Here is a 14,346-nt window from a genome sequence, read left to right as displayed (position 1 = left end):
CCACATACAGAGACTTCAGGAAGACATGGTTTAGCAGCACCCTTTTATGAACTCTATTGAATCACTCTCTTATTCTGCTATTGTGCTTCTATTATTTTATTATACTATTGTGCTTCTATTGTAACAGGTCCTCATCATTACTAATTATTCTAGCTCTTATTCAAAATGAAGCAAGCCCAGAGCACCTAATCAACTGGAAGTTCTTTATTCACTTGCAACCTCTTCAACCCCTGGATAATCTCCTGAAGAGCATAAGCAAATTAAGGGTTGATTTCTCGGGATAAATGAGCCATGAATCTGCATAAAGAAACTATGAATCTTCATAAAAGAATTAGTTTTTCTGGGAGAAAACCAAGCAAAAGAGCTTTGTGACATTTTAAAGACTAACCCATTTATTATCAGACAGTGCTAATGTTTATGGATTGAGGCTATCCATCAGATCCAGCTGTACTTTCTTAATGTTAACATTCTTGATATTGTTTTGTTGATCACAAATGTAACAACATGAGACTTTGCAATTTTTTGGCAGCTAGATTTAGCTCTTTTAGTAAAAATTTCCAAAATAACTATAAATTGTGAAAATTGAGCTATGTTTAGTTGGACTGGTTAAGAGGACAGGGCAATAAAATTAAAAAATAAAAATCAGTCTCTCAATTACACAAAATGGAAAAACATTATCTGTTGAGAAATCCTCAGCTATAACTATGATTCAGTTTGAACCAAGAGACATTAGCTTTTCAGACAGCGACTTTAAGACAGAAATGTTATTAATTTTCTCTGGTAATCATTCTAGGTTTTTTCACTGTACCCTCATCTTTAAGACAAATGTCTTCATATGCAAAGAAAATGTAAAGAAAGCCACTGTGACATATTTGTTAAATTGTTGGAAACATACCCGAGAGATGCAGTTTAAGTGCTCCCTCAGCTAAGAACTCGCAGGGTAGCAGGTGTCTTTGGGCTGGTCACTCTAAACTCAATGTGCCTCACAGGGTTTTTGTTATAGAGAAAATAGTCCTCCTAGGAGGAAGGTATCTATATTATTTCCAGGAAAGGTGAGATATAAATAAAATTAATAAATTTGTTTTGTTTGTTACATTTGTGTGCCATCCATCCCATCTAGAGGCAGCTCTGCTTGGCTTACAAATATTAAAATTAGTAAACATTAAAAGGGACAAAACAAATAATAATAATAATAATAATTTATCATTAAAAGATGTGAGGGAGAAGGGAACACGAAGAACAAGGGGAGAAATTGGGTCTTCTCTTACTTCAATAGCCAATTCCAGAGTAATACCCACCCATCATGTTCTGGCTCCAGGCCAACTGGCAGAGCAAGGTTTTAGGCCCTTACGGACGCATGGGGCAGGGTTTTGGAAGGCCAAAAATGGCTGTATTCAGCGTATAAGACACACCAACTCTTTTGCGGGGGGAGTGCATCTTATACACTATACACAAGAAAATTGTTGTGGTTCTCACTTTGTGCGGGGGGGGGGGAGATATTTCAAAGGGCAGGAGCCATGAATAAATAGTAAAAAACTGTAAACTAGTTCAAGTCTCTCTATATACAATGTAATACATAACTATTAAGCCAGCCAAATCTTTCAGACATATTTTGATAGTAACAACACCACAAGCAAAGTGCCATTTCTTGGCTGGATCCTCTGGTGATTCAAAATGGCCTGCTCAGATGCATCGCACAAGCTTCCCAGATTGTCACCATGCATTTTTCTTCAACTACTTCCATGACTGTATTCTTAGGGAAGATGTGACTGTCATGACACTCTGATCAATAGTGAATTGCTTGTCGCTTTGCTGCGAAGGCCCTCCAAAAGATTTGCACAGTCCTACTAAATATGAAAAATTAGTTTTTGTTGGAATAATCTGTTCAAATAATCTAAAGTACCATGCAGAATAAAAGTCACCACGTCTGTTCTTCAGCAATTGTGCATACATACAGTATTATAAAATAAGCATATAATTAATACTTATTTAAATAACCAAATTGTTGGCAAGTTACTATTTTCTTCCCAGCTGCCTTTCAGATAAACAAAGAAAACACCAGGTAAGAAAACAAAACGCTGAGAAATTAATTATTCCAAAAAAATAAACCAAATTACTCTTTTTCACTCAAGTCTTATATTTGAAACAATAGCAGCACTTTCATCCTAAAACTTCAAAGTGCACAACAAAATATTATATCAGAGTAAACATAGGGCTGAAAGATTTATGGAACATCCAGAGGAAATGATTTTTCCCTCCCCTCTTTTAACAAAATTGTTTTGTTTTTTACTAACCTTTAAAAAGCCTAAAAGAAGGAAAAGTATAGGCTACAGAAGTAAAACTTTTTATGTGTAAGCAACATTGGAGCTTTGTCAGGCAGCTGGTTTGGGTAGAATGTGTTACATGTAGCCCAATGTGAGTAATAATATATCTCAAATAAAAATCAGCCCATGAATATACATAATCCAAAAGGTAATTCTCCCAATCTCTGAAATGTAATGGAGCTACTCTAGATCACTGAGGCATGAATATTTACCATATTCAGGCTTTACTGCTCTCGATCTGGGTTCAATTTTGCAAATTAAAATGAGAGCTGTGTGGATAGAGAGATTAAAGTGCATCCCAACGCTTGCCTGTTTCCTTGGTGTGGCAGTGGTGATCTGGTTACCGCTCTGTTAGGTTATTTCTTTTTACTTAGCAGAGTAAGTCAGAAGCAATTGAGAATGGAGGATAGAGGTCACAATTAGTTCACCATCTTGTAGTAAAAAGAGCAATTAAAAATAAAACAATACCAAAACCACACTGCCACCATAACACAGAAATCAGGAGTTAAAATAAAATCAGTTCTTTAGAAAGAACATTTTTAATGCTTTCAAAATTACTGGGAGGGGAAAGCAATGTTTGTATTCATTTCTCTATGGAAATAAAATTCTATTTTTATCAAACTGCAATATTCTTTTAATGTAAGAAATTTGGTGTCAATTAACACTTTCCAATGAAAGAAGCCAGCAAAACAAAGCATGAAAAACAATTTCACATAAGTTTGCTTTCATTAGTAATGTTTACCTGTGGCAGATTTTGCTTCAAATCTGGTAAAGTGGCCCATTTTAAAGGTGAACTTTAGAGATAAAAAGCTAAGCCAAATTATTCAAATATAAAAAGATGCTTTTAAAAGATACTGAAAAATATAGTGTAGTATCTCAGTGCTGCTTTTTGTGAATAGAAAACAGCTTTTTATATATCTTGGCAAAAAGAAAACAAAATTGCTTTATTATATAATTTTAAAAGGAAGCATTTTTTAAACAATACAATCTGAAAAAGCAAGAAATTAATCTTTCAAAAATATATGGAAAACTAGTTTTCAGAATAATAAAACACCTGCAACTTTGCCTTTTTGAAATTCTGGAATACAGGATATAAAGATTTTATTATCATATTTCTATAGTGGTCATTTGTATTTCTACAAATGAGTAATGATACACTTGCAGCAGCCATTATAATAGACAAATAGGCCCATCCTGCTAACTTTTTCTAAACTCAAATACAGAAAAATATTAAAGAAGGCTTAAAAGAGGCTCAAAACAAAAATGACTTTAACATAGCTAATATTTTCAGCACAGAAGAAAAATTCATTCAGGCAGGAATCCAAAGCTGTACTTATCATGGTGAAGCATCATGTAGAGTAACTCTACAGTAAGATAGGAGGCAAATACATTTAACAAATAATAATAATACAGTCTGAATATCTGGCTGACTGTGCAATAAACCATAATAATATAATATATTTTAATACACAATATGGCAATTGGCCATTTTTAGTCTAAAAGCAACATTCTGAAACCAAAGAGATACTGTCATTTGAAAACTTTCACCTTGGTAAACAATTCAATATTTTTCTTTCTACTTTCTTAAAAGCCCCAGATGTGTTCCACACATCAAAAATTCCTAACTTATAAAGTTAAAAGTAAATGACTTTTGTTCCAAGTCATCATTGATGAACTAATTATTCCTGGATGTTGCTTAATGAAATATTACTTTTACGCATTAAAACATTTAACAGGATGAGTTTTGAGTAATAGGAAAGGTCTGATCCTGGCTTATAAATTAATTATCATTTTCTTCAAAAAAAAATTAACTATTACTCAGAACTCTCTACCACCAGCAATGGGTGATAATAGTAACTGAACTAATTTATATGGTAACTAAAATAAAGTGCTCTATTTTTCTTTCATGGAAGTGAAGGGGGGTGGGGGGAGATAACAAGTTTTCTAGTCTTAATCTCAATGCCAAAACAAGAGCTTTCTCTTAGGTCTATCACTGTATTTAATTGTTATCAAATATTCCACTTGAAATATGCAAACATGGATTCTGTAAGAGAGAAAACCATTAATATATTATGAACTCTTATAAACCCCCCTAAAGAGCATCATTTTCTGCTAATGAACATTTGGCTTTTAATTATAACATAATGGAAAGAAAGTTATTTTAACCATATTAATTTTGTGTTCTTTCTCTCATAGAAATATGAAAATTCAGAGAATACATTAAAATGCAGTAACCTTTTTAGTACCACCACTGAATGCAAGACGTTCTAACAATAACAATTTCTATAAAACAAACATTTCCCTTGCCTTTGTTTTAAATATGAACATATTATATAACATATTGACCAAGAAGAATTAATACTGTAATTAATCAAGACTTAGATACCAAACTGGTAAAAATGGCATTCCAATATAATCTTGCTTATTAAATGAAATCTCTATGTTTACCAATCATGAGAATAAAAAATATCAGAACTTCAATTTTCTTCCTGTTTCAGAACATCTAACTCTAATGTGGATTTGAAAATGAATTTGAATTTGAAAATGACATTATAATCCCATTAAATTGGTCAGGAATTCACTGGGGTTCAGTTGGATATTTCCAAATGAGTACAAATTTTTCAATCCAAGTTATTTCCAATGTTTAGTCTCACTATTGCAGGTCTTTAAAAGAGGAGGGGAAAAAACCCAACCCAACAGCTCAGTGAGTAATCCTTCTCTAATTTAAGTCCTAGATATCATGGGTTCCAGCCAACAATGTCACTTCTCCAAATCCTCACAAGAGGATTGCTTAATCTTTAGAAAAGATACAGAAGGCATTCGGGAAATTAAATGAAAAAAGAAAATCTGTTTTTCCAAAATTATCAGTTCTATATTACTTATGAATGGACAAAGTTGGATATAACCCCATATCAAAAATTAAGTAGATCCCCCAAGCAATATAAAGTGACCCATTGGCTCAGCTTGATCCAACCCTTGCAATCTGATTAACAGATGTAAACAAAGGTTCTCCACTTATTGATAACAGTAGTTAAAATTAAATTGATACATTGCTTAGTTTTTAAATATCCTTTTGTTTACATAAGCCTTCTTTAAAGCACAGAAGTAGACTTGTTATAATAGTTGGTCTTTTTAAAAAAGGACCATTTTTTATAACACTGAATATACTGTACATAATAAGCATGCAAATTTATTAAACTTGCAGCAGAAAAGTTGTGCAGAATTAGCCCGAATAGTTAGACAGGACAGACTGCTTATTACATTCTGTTCCTGTTATTTTAAGAGCATGTAAATGCTAATGTTTACTTTAAAATTGTTATGTTTTAATATATCATCCATATGCCTAACCTCTTATGCTAGGAAAATACTACATTTTCCTATTTACATTTTGGAAACCTTGGTAAAAATCAGTATCTCAGTCAACTTGTAATATTTGCCAACTAAAGGAGAAAAGAATATTGTCCATAAACCAAAAATCCAGGGAGGTCTTAGACCTAGCCTGCATGTTGAACCACATGAGAACCTATATTTAAGGATGGTTATGCAAATGTATTTTGTTATTGCTACACATGGGAAAATAATCTAATTTTCAAAAGCAACGTTAACAACAACATTCAGGTTTAGGCTATTCTCTAGAGTAGAGAAGAAATACTTATAGAGTAGACTCTATGCCCTTGTAATTAGAGAGGCAATAGTGGAATTCATATATTCTAAATGTTTTGACTTCATCTCCAACCAGCCGACCCAAAACCAAGGGAATATGTGTATCACAAAACCTCTGGAGAATACTCAGTTGCCTGCCAATATTAATACAGCCCTGGGAAGGTCCCCTTATTATTTTGTATCATCTAATATCCATCCAAAACAAAAAATAAATTTTAAAATGTAAAAAATATTTTTAGTGAAAAGAAAAAGCACGTAAAACAGGTATAGCAGACCTTTACTGACCTTAAAGCACACTTTAAAAAAAAACCCTCTCTCAAAGATCTAAAAACATGAAGGACCCATGTTTTTCCATCATCACATGCCTATTCTGCTTATATAACCTAAGGTACTCTGGCTAATAAAAAACATCTCATAGCATAACCATGAATAACAAAAACAAGTTGGAAACGGAATTTAAAATGTAAGGAAAGGGTATTAGAATTTAAACAGTTAACAAGGTGGAGAGACGAAGCAACAGGTATCATCATTCTACCCATGTTAAGGGTGGAGTTGGGTTGCATTCTCTTGCACACTCCTCCCTCCCTTCTATGTGGATGGAAGGGCTTGATCAATCTGTGTTCAATCATTCTTTCTCATTTCATCAAAACCATAAATAGATTTATAATGAACTCTGGTTAATTTAACAAATTAGATTTATAATTATGGTTTATTCATTGATTGATCGATCATATTTATTCCATTTATCCCACCTCAAAAGAAACAACTTGGTTTGAAGTTAACTTGTTTTGAAACTTTTGTTTCAACTTGTTTTGAACATAATTCATGTAACTGAAACAAAACATGGAAAAAAGAGAAGGAAGAATGAACTAAAATATGTATGGGTAATTATTTGGTGGCTATGAACTATGTTTATTTTAAAAAGATGAAATCCATTAAATGAATGGACTGGATATTAGGGATTTTCATTTTTTTTTATTTCTGAACTTAAAAATGCTTATTTTAGAGTTTATATCATAGTTTTCCTATTTTCCATCTCAGAATCAGTCAATGAAAATTTCATAGGCTGCAACAAGTTTATACAGCGGCTACACATAGCTCTGGAACTTCAAGTACTTCATCCCAGTATTAGTTCACAACTTAACTAATAAAATTTAAGTCTGAGGTGTTCCTTCTAGAACAAAAATTACAGAACTATTCCTTCCCATTGTTACTTTTTCTGCAAAGCAAGCTGAATTAATAGGGTAAGAAAGATGAAGGGAAACCAGAGAAATAAGAATCTAGAATTCCCAGAACAATGAGACAGTTTCACTGAGATAATTTCCAATATAAAAATTTAATGTCCAAAAAATCAACTAAATCTAGAGACTATGAACAAAATTTTATAACCCATATACTGTACACTCATATATTTCATGTTTTTATATCTGCCTAATTAACATCAGGCAGCCAGATATATAAAATGATCAAAGTTAACCATAAAAACCTACAGGACACCAATCTATACTACATTTTTTTCAAAACATGCTAAGAATTAAGATTAAGGATTAAGCAATGCTTTATTAATCTATGCCAATTTGTTTCAGAAATATTTATTTCAAATATTTACATTTAAAAACATGTCCTCTCTGCAATGACAGAAGAGCACTTTAGAATGAATAAAGCTAGAAACTAGGAAAGGTGGAAAGAAAATATTGTAGTACTTGATCTTTTTCCTCATTTGCAGACAATTATTTTGAAACAGTTAATAGGCACAAAAATAATCCCCAAAAAGAGATATATTTCCATCAATTAATTTAACTCACATAGCAAAGAAATGTCTTTTCAGTGTTGAGAGATATAGGCCACACATGAGGTATCATGATTTGTACAATGATGTAATAGACGTTAAAATTTACAGTTACACTTATAACAACAGTATGGTCTGTTAGTGCACATTTTTTGTGGAGAAATATCCTACAAGTGCAGATTACCAAGTACGGATGCAAAATCTAAACAATATAATACACTTTTTTAAAAAGATAAAGCAAACTGGTTGTGTTTATTTTTAATTCTGACTTGTTCTTATTTATCAATTGTAAAAATTACTTTGGCAGAGATAGAAAAGTTCCATTTAAAATTTGGAAGGGCCATTTGAGCTACATAATAATGGGAGAGATAAATAAACTATCTAAATCAATGTAAGACAACTTTGTTTATATATTAAAAGCATTACAATTCAACAATTTGAAATTCCAACACATGCAACTAGCGTGTCTTTATTTGGGAAAGAATTAAAATGGGACATTTGGGAATCTTTTTGTGAAAACCTGAATCTCAAAATATACTCCAAACAGTTAATACAATTGAAGGAGAAATGGAATTCATTATTTGCAGGAGCTAAATAGACACATTACCACAAAATCTGCAGGGAAATATTTGTACTTATATCACACAAAAGCTACAAAGGGAAACATATTTTTACTTCTAAGATCAGCATTAAAGATAAGTAAACACACAATTCCATGTGATGCAAATCCACACTGTATGGCTGCACTACAGAATAATGTAATCGCATAAAAAACAGCAGCAAGTACACATTTGGTCACAAAATGTGTACTTTCATAATGGGAAGCCAACTGAATGGGAAATATCTTAAGATAAATCCAGGTGTTCTCATCCAAATATATTTCTTACAATATAGGAAAATGGCTTCTATACTGCAAGTTCTGCCCATATTAGACAGCATAAATTCAATTGTTTCTTCGTTCTGCCCATATTAGACAGTATAAATTCAATTGTTTCTTCGTATATCAGAACAGGATTTGGAGATGAAGCATACCTGACTATGTCAGGAAATAACAGACTAAAATGCAAAAAATTCACACACATGCTTTATATTCTTCAATTTTTTGAAGAGAGATTGTGTTAACAAAGTCCTATCTCGGTTTTAAAAGGTTGTAATAAGCCTCAATTTTCCTTTCTTAAAATTATACTGAACTGTGCTTTTTATTCTTCTGTTCATAAAATATTCAAACATATTTTTATCCTGAAAAGTGCAAAAACTTAATGTACAGGTCTATCAAACCAATGCCTTTTGTATTTTGATTGTTCTTATATACAAACTGGAAAAATGTTAGAAATGAAAGAATGTTGGTAGAATCAAGCACATTAACCAATTAAACTTGCACATCTCATTTATACTCTTATATGTTGTGAAAACACCAAGAACAGAGCACCAGTTGCACCAGTTAAGCTATCCACATTCATTAACTTAATAGTACACTATATTTTTCATAATATTTAACCTTGAATGAAGAAATAAGTGCTTCTCTGATTTGTTAGTGCTCTTTTCCCTTGAATTACGAGGGAGAAAAAAAGACGTTTTCAGATGTCTTTAAAAAGTTGCAGTACTCTATTATCAGAGCTCAAAATAAAATAAAAAATCTACTTCACAGTTTGAATCGCAGAACAACTGCCAGAATGCTCAAAAATAATAGCTGCTACAAAATAGTATTAGGTATTTTAAAGGCTTTTATCATTTACCTTTAGTAATAATTTATATGCCTTTTGACCAAAATAGAAAAAGTAACTTGAGCAACAGTTTTATTCCTTTCCAAATTCCTACTATCTTTGTATATATAAAACGGCTAAGGAGCATTCTGTATATGTTCATTTTTCTTGTCTAAGTATTTGTTGCTCTGGCACTACAGAGAAAGGAAATCACTTTGTAATTTAACATTCATTTAGCTCTAGTAATTTTTCTATAAGTCTTTGGCTCCATCTGCTGACTTTTAATGTTCAAAATAATTGATAATGGCTGAAGCATTAGTCTTAGAATCTTAATTTGAAGGTCATTCCTTTTAGTCATGAGGAGCACTTCAGATCACTGAAATGGTTTGAAACAATTGAAGAGCAATTTCAGATTAATACTACTACATGAAGCTAATCCAGGAACACAGCCTAGGTACCAGTTTTCAGAACTTTTAAGATGAATCAAGTTAAACTAAAAAAAAAACTAAAAGAAAAGCAACAAGTGGCTGAAACAGAGAGACCTGTTTCGTGTATCAATCCAAGCCATGATTTGTAGTCTTACTGAATAAATCACATTTTTAATTCATAAAATACCCTAAGCCAAATCAAATCAAATTATGGATTACTCTGAGATATGAATCCAACGACATAATTACTAACATATTATTTCATTGTTACATTCCCTGCAAATTAAAAATAAAACTGGAAATCTTTGTTACTGCAGATAATTTTCTCTAATAAACATTTTTGCACAGAACTTGTAGAGAGTCAGAAAGCTGATCTTGGACAAACTATGCAAAAATGGTTACAAAAACAAAAGTAAGTTCTAAACCTGGGAAGGACTATCTACAGATAACCCTTACTTAATGAACAGTTATTGGTACTTAATGACTAATCCAAATTATGGTGGACTTGGAAAGGGCACTTCATAGCCTGTAAAGAACTTCTGACCATCTTAAAATGTCATGCCACTTCCTCCCACAATCATGTGGTCATGATCTGAGTTCTTGGCTTGGGACCAGTTGTCAACTGCCTCACCATCATGTGGTCGCCATTTACAATCTTTCCTGCTGGCCTCCCCAAAAAGTCAAAGGAGAAATCATCAGGGAAAGTTGCAAGCAGCTGCTGCCTGCCAAGAAGACTCCCTCTCATCTCAGGGAGTTAGCTGTAAAAGCTCCTTGCCAATCCGTGCCTGCTTGGAACTTGACAGCTGAAATCGAAGAAGGCACGGAGCCTTTTTCTCTCCCTTCGCTTCCTAGAGCTCTCCACATATTCTGAGAGAGAAGGACTCCAAGTTCCATACATGCAAAAGTGGTCATAGGTCAATAGCTACCTATAGCTCACTTAGGTGTAAGAGAGAAGCAATAAAATAAAATAAAACCACAGATCAGGCTTCCAAGATTTTACAGCCTATATAGTTCTAGTCATTCTTGTGGGATCTGTTTTCTGCCCTGGCCTTCTTTCAAGGGCCAGGGCAGAAAACAGATGTTAACACTATATGTACATTAGAGACATTACTTTATAGTGTACATTAGGGAAAGTTCTATCAGCCCTATATGTTGTATTTGTGCTGATAAATAAATAAAGGGAGACTAGTATAGATCTATTTCAAGCTATTTAGCTCTCATCAGCTAGCCATACCCTTACTGGGAATCGAACCTGTGCTGTATTGCATCTTAGGCAGATGTGTTAACCACTGAGCCATAGAGCTTGACTCCTTATCAGCCAAGCCAGGGTGAAAGGTATCTATTTAGATTTACAACCCCCGGTATGCCCAAATATGGGAGGAAGGTCACTACTTCCATTCTCTGCCCTTCGGCTCGTCACAAGAGACCTTAGCTTGAAATAGATCTATACTAGTCTCCCTTTATTTATTTATCAGCACAAATACAACAAATGTAACAAAAAGGCAACAGTAAAAAATATTGGGTTTCTGCCTGGATGGTCTCTTGTGACGAGCCGAAGGACAGAGAATGGAAGTAGTGATCTTCCTCCCATATTTGGGCATACCGGGGGTTGTAAATAAATACATACATACATACATACATACATACATACATACATACATACATACATACACACACACACACACACACACACACACACACACACACACACAGAGCACTTTACAGGAGGCAGTCTGTAATACAACATCATGTTTAAGCATATAAATTCAAGCTGGATGAAGAGCTCACCATCTCTAATAGTAGATCGACATCAATCAATCTACATATCATGTCAGCGGTCTGCTCTACAGCACTAGCTTCTATTGGGATGCAGTGCTGCAATTTAAGAATGAGGCAGTCCTGCTCCCTGCTAAACAAGTCCAGGACAAAAGTTCAGTAGGTCAGCCAAGAGAATATAAGAGCTGGAGCCAGGGAAGAAACTGATGCTGTCTAACTTAGCCAAGACTCAACATGTAGCAAAGAAGACAAATGTTCAGCACAACCCATTTGGAGTAGAGACCCTGGTGGAAATAATGTTTATCCAAGATAATAGATATGGAATGTTTAAAATGTTAATGATCAAAGTCTGCCAGGAATTAGATGTGCATACTGTACATACATGTATATAATTTCCTTAATTTATATATTTTTTCATTGAATGAAAATATTCCATTTGTTTAAACTAAATTTATATACAGTTTTTAGTTAGTGACATAAGGTAGAAAAATATATAAAGTCAAAACAGTCAAAATGATCCAATTAATAATTCAATAAATTAAAATGAACTCAACATTCCCCAAACTCTTAATCGACAGAAATCATTATACAAATCATGATTCCTTATAACTTACATTACATATGAATTTTTTTAAAGTCAGAGTTAACATTTTACAATACAACCATTACAAATTAACACAGAAAAATAGTAATTAATCCTAAATTGAATGAAAAATTAGAAATCAAAAGGCAAAACTATATACATACTTTGATTTTAGTATTTAAATTTGTTTTCCAACTTCCAAGATTTCTAAAAATTTTGGTTCTACTATATTTGTATTTTGATCTTATTTGGTAGAACACCAGAACAATGAGTTTTCCTTCATAAATATATTTTATTGAAAAGAACGTTTTTTTTAGAAACAGCAGGTTAACATATGTTTATTCTAAAGTAGACTCTAATCAGATATTTGGCAGCTTAAAGCAAACAAAATAATTCAATTTTTTGAATTTATCACATATAGAGTTTTTTTTAAACAGTAATCAGGCTCCTTCCTGTTCAACATTGACTGTATTAACTACACAAGTAGAGATCCAACATACAGTTTACATTAATGCTACCAAGCTTTGCAGCATTCCCTCCACTATTGTTTCCATTTGTCCCAACCAAGAAAAAAATGAACTGTCTTCTATCCAGAATAGAATTGTGTATCTATTCAGTAGCTCTCTTATTCCATATTATAAACTGATCCCACATGAAATAAATCTATTAAACCAACCTATGTTCCTACATAACATCAATTAAGCCAAACATCTCTCAGATGTAATCATCAGTGGAAAATGATATACCATGACTAAATTACAAGACTCAGATGTTCAAATTCTAATAAAAAAATATTTGTTTTCCAAAAAGCATTTAATTTGGATTCTATTATTACTTCTAGTTCACATGCAAGATAAATGCATATTACAGTAAGTCAGGATCAGTTTTTAGTGTTACATAATATTGAAGAATGGTGGTAGCAGTTATGAAGTTGAGTTTTGACTTAGAAAACACAGATTTGGATTGCTAAGCCATAAAAGTTCATTGGGTGACTTTTGGCCTGTGGACCCCTAACTGACCTATGATAGAAAGTTGCTTTGACTGAGAGAAGTTAAAGGAGAGATCCAAGCCATTACAGAAAAGATATCTGAGTCCTAAGACAGTAGAAAAGATGTGAAAGAAACTCAGAACAACTCCACCTCATTTATGCTAAGTATAAAATGAGGTAGAATGAGGCTTTCAAGATTTTGTAAGAATAGCTTAATTGTTTTAGTGTACATTCCAAGCCTCTTAAAAACTCTTATTTGCTGAGCTTGTTTATTTTAGACAATGACAGCGCAATGTACAAGGACCAGTGCAATGTAAAAGGACCACATAATGCCATGACTGACAGATTTGACCTGGTTATCAATTGCTCACAAGCACAATTTAAGGCACTGATGTTGAGCTTTAATGTCCACCTGTTTGAAAGCTGAAAGAAATGCAAAGGTGGGGCATAAATTCAGCTTTAATGTCAGTTCAGCAAATAAATAAACTCAAAATGTTTAGATTTCTACTTACATTCCAACATAGGTCTATGAACAAGGTATGAATGTAAAAAAGCAGATCAAAATGAACCTGATAAACCTGAATACAAAACAGTGTATTCTCTTAAACTCTTCAGCCCATTGAACAATTACATTTACTGTCAGGAACAATTTAGGACAATTATTCCTTTAAAAAAAGAAAAGTTTATATGCAGTTCAGCAAGAGACAATTTGAAGGGATATTTTAGTCAAAAGAAGAGAGAATGATGAGGATTGTGTTTGCCTTACTAAACCATTGATTTGAAATTTGCAAACACTTATAAATGTGTACAACTACTATTATTCGTAGGCTTTAAAAATTACTGTAACATAGTTAAAAATTTTAATCTCTCTCTCACCCTTATCCAAACCTTTAGGAGAGGTATGTTCTCAATAAAACTATTTCCTGCACTTATACAAATGATTTAAGAATATTAAACTTAAGAAATGCACTATATTCAAAAATTGTACTATAAGGCAAGAAAAAAAAACCCTAAAGACTTTTGAAGTTTCTTCATCTAACTCAAAATGTATCCCCTGATGTACCTATCTATAAGTTTATATCACATCATAAT

The 14,346-nt window shown here is 32.8% G+C and overlaps 1 protein-coding gene across 2 annotated transcripts in view; it reads right to left on the bottom strand.

The window, feature by feature from the left end:
* The window catches only part of EEFSEC (eukaryotic elongation factor, selenocysteine-tRNA specific), a 168,486-nt gene that overhangs the window by 91,725 nt on the left and 62,415 nt on the right, over positions 1-14,346 (bottom strand). The window lies entirely within an intron of this gene.

Source organism: Thamnophis sirtalis, unplaced genomic scaffold (genome assembly GCF_051295495.1).
Source record: "Thamnophis sirtalis isolate CommonGarterSnake01/CBP01778 unplaced genomic scaffold, rThaSir2_p1.2 scaffold_3, whole genome shotgun sequence".
In the NCBI taxonomy this organism is placed as follows: domain Eukaryota; kingdom Metazoa; phylum Chordata; class Lepidosauria; order Squamata; family Natricidae; genus Thamnophis; species Thamnophis sirtalis.
This window is presented reverse-complemented; position numbering and strand designations above follow the sequence as displayed.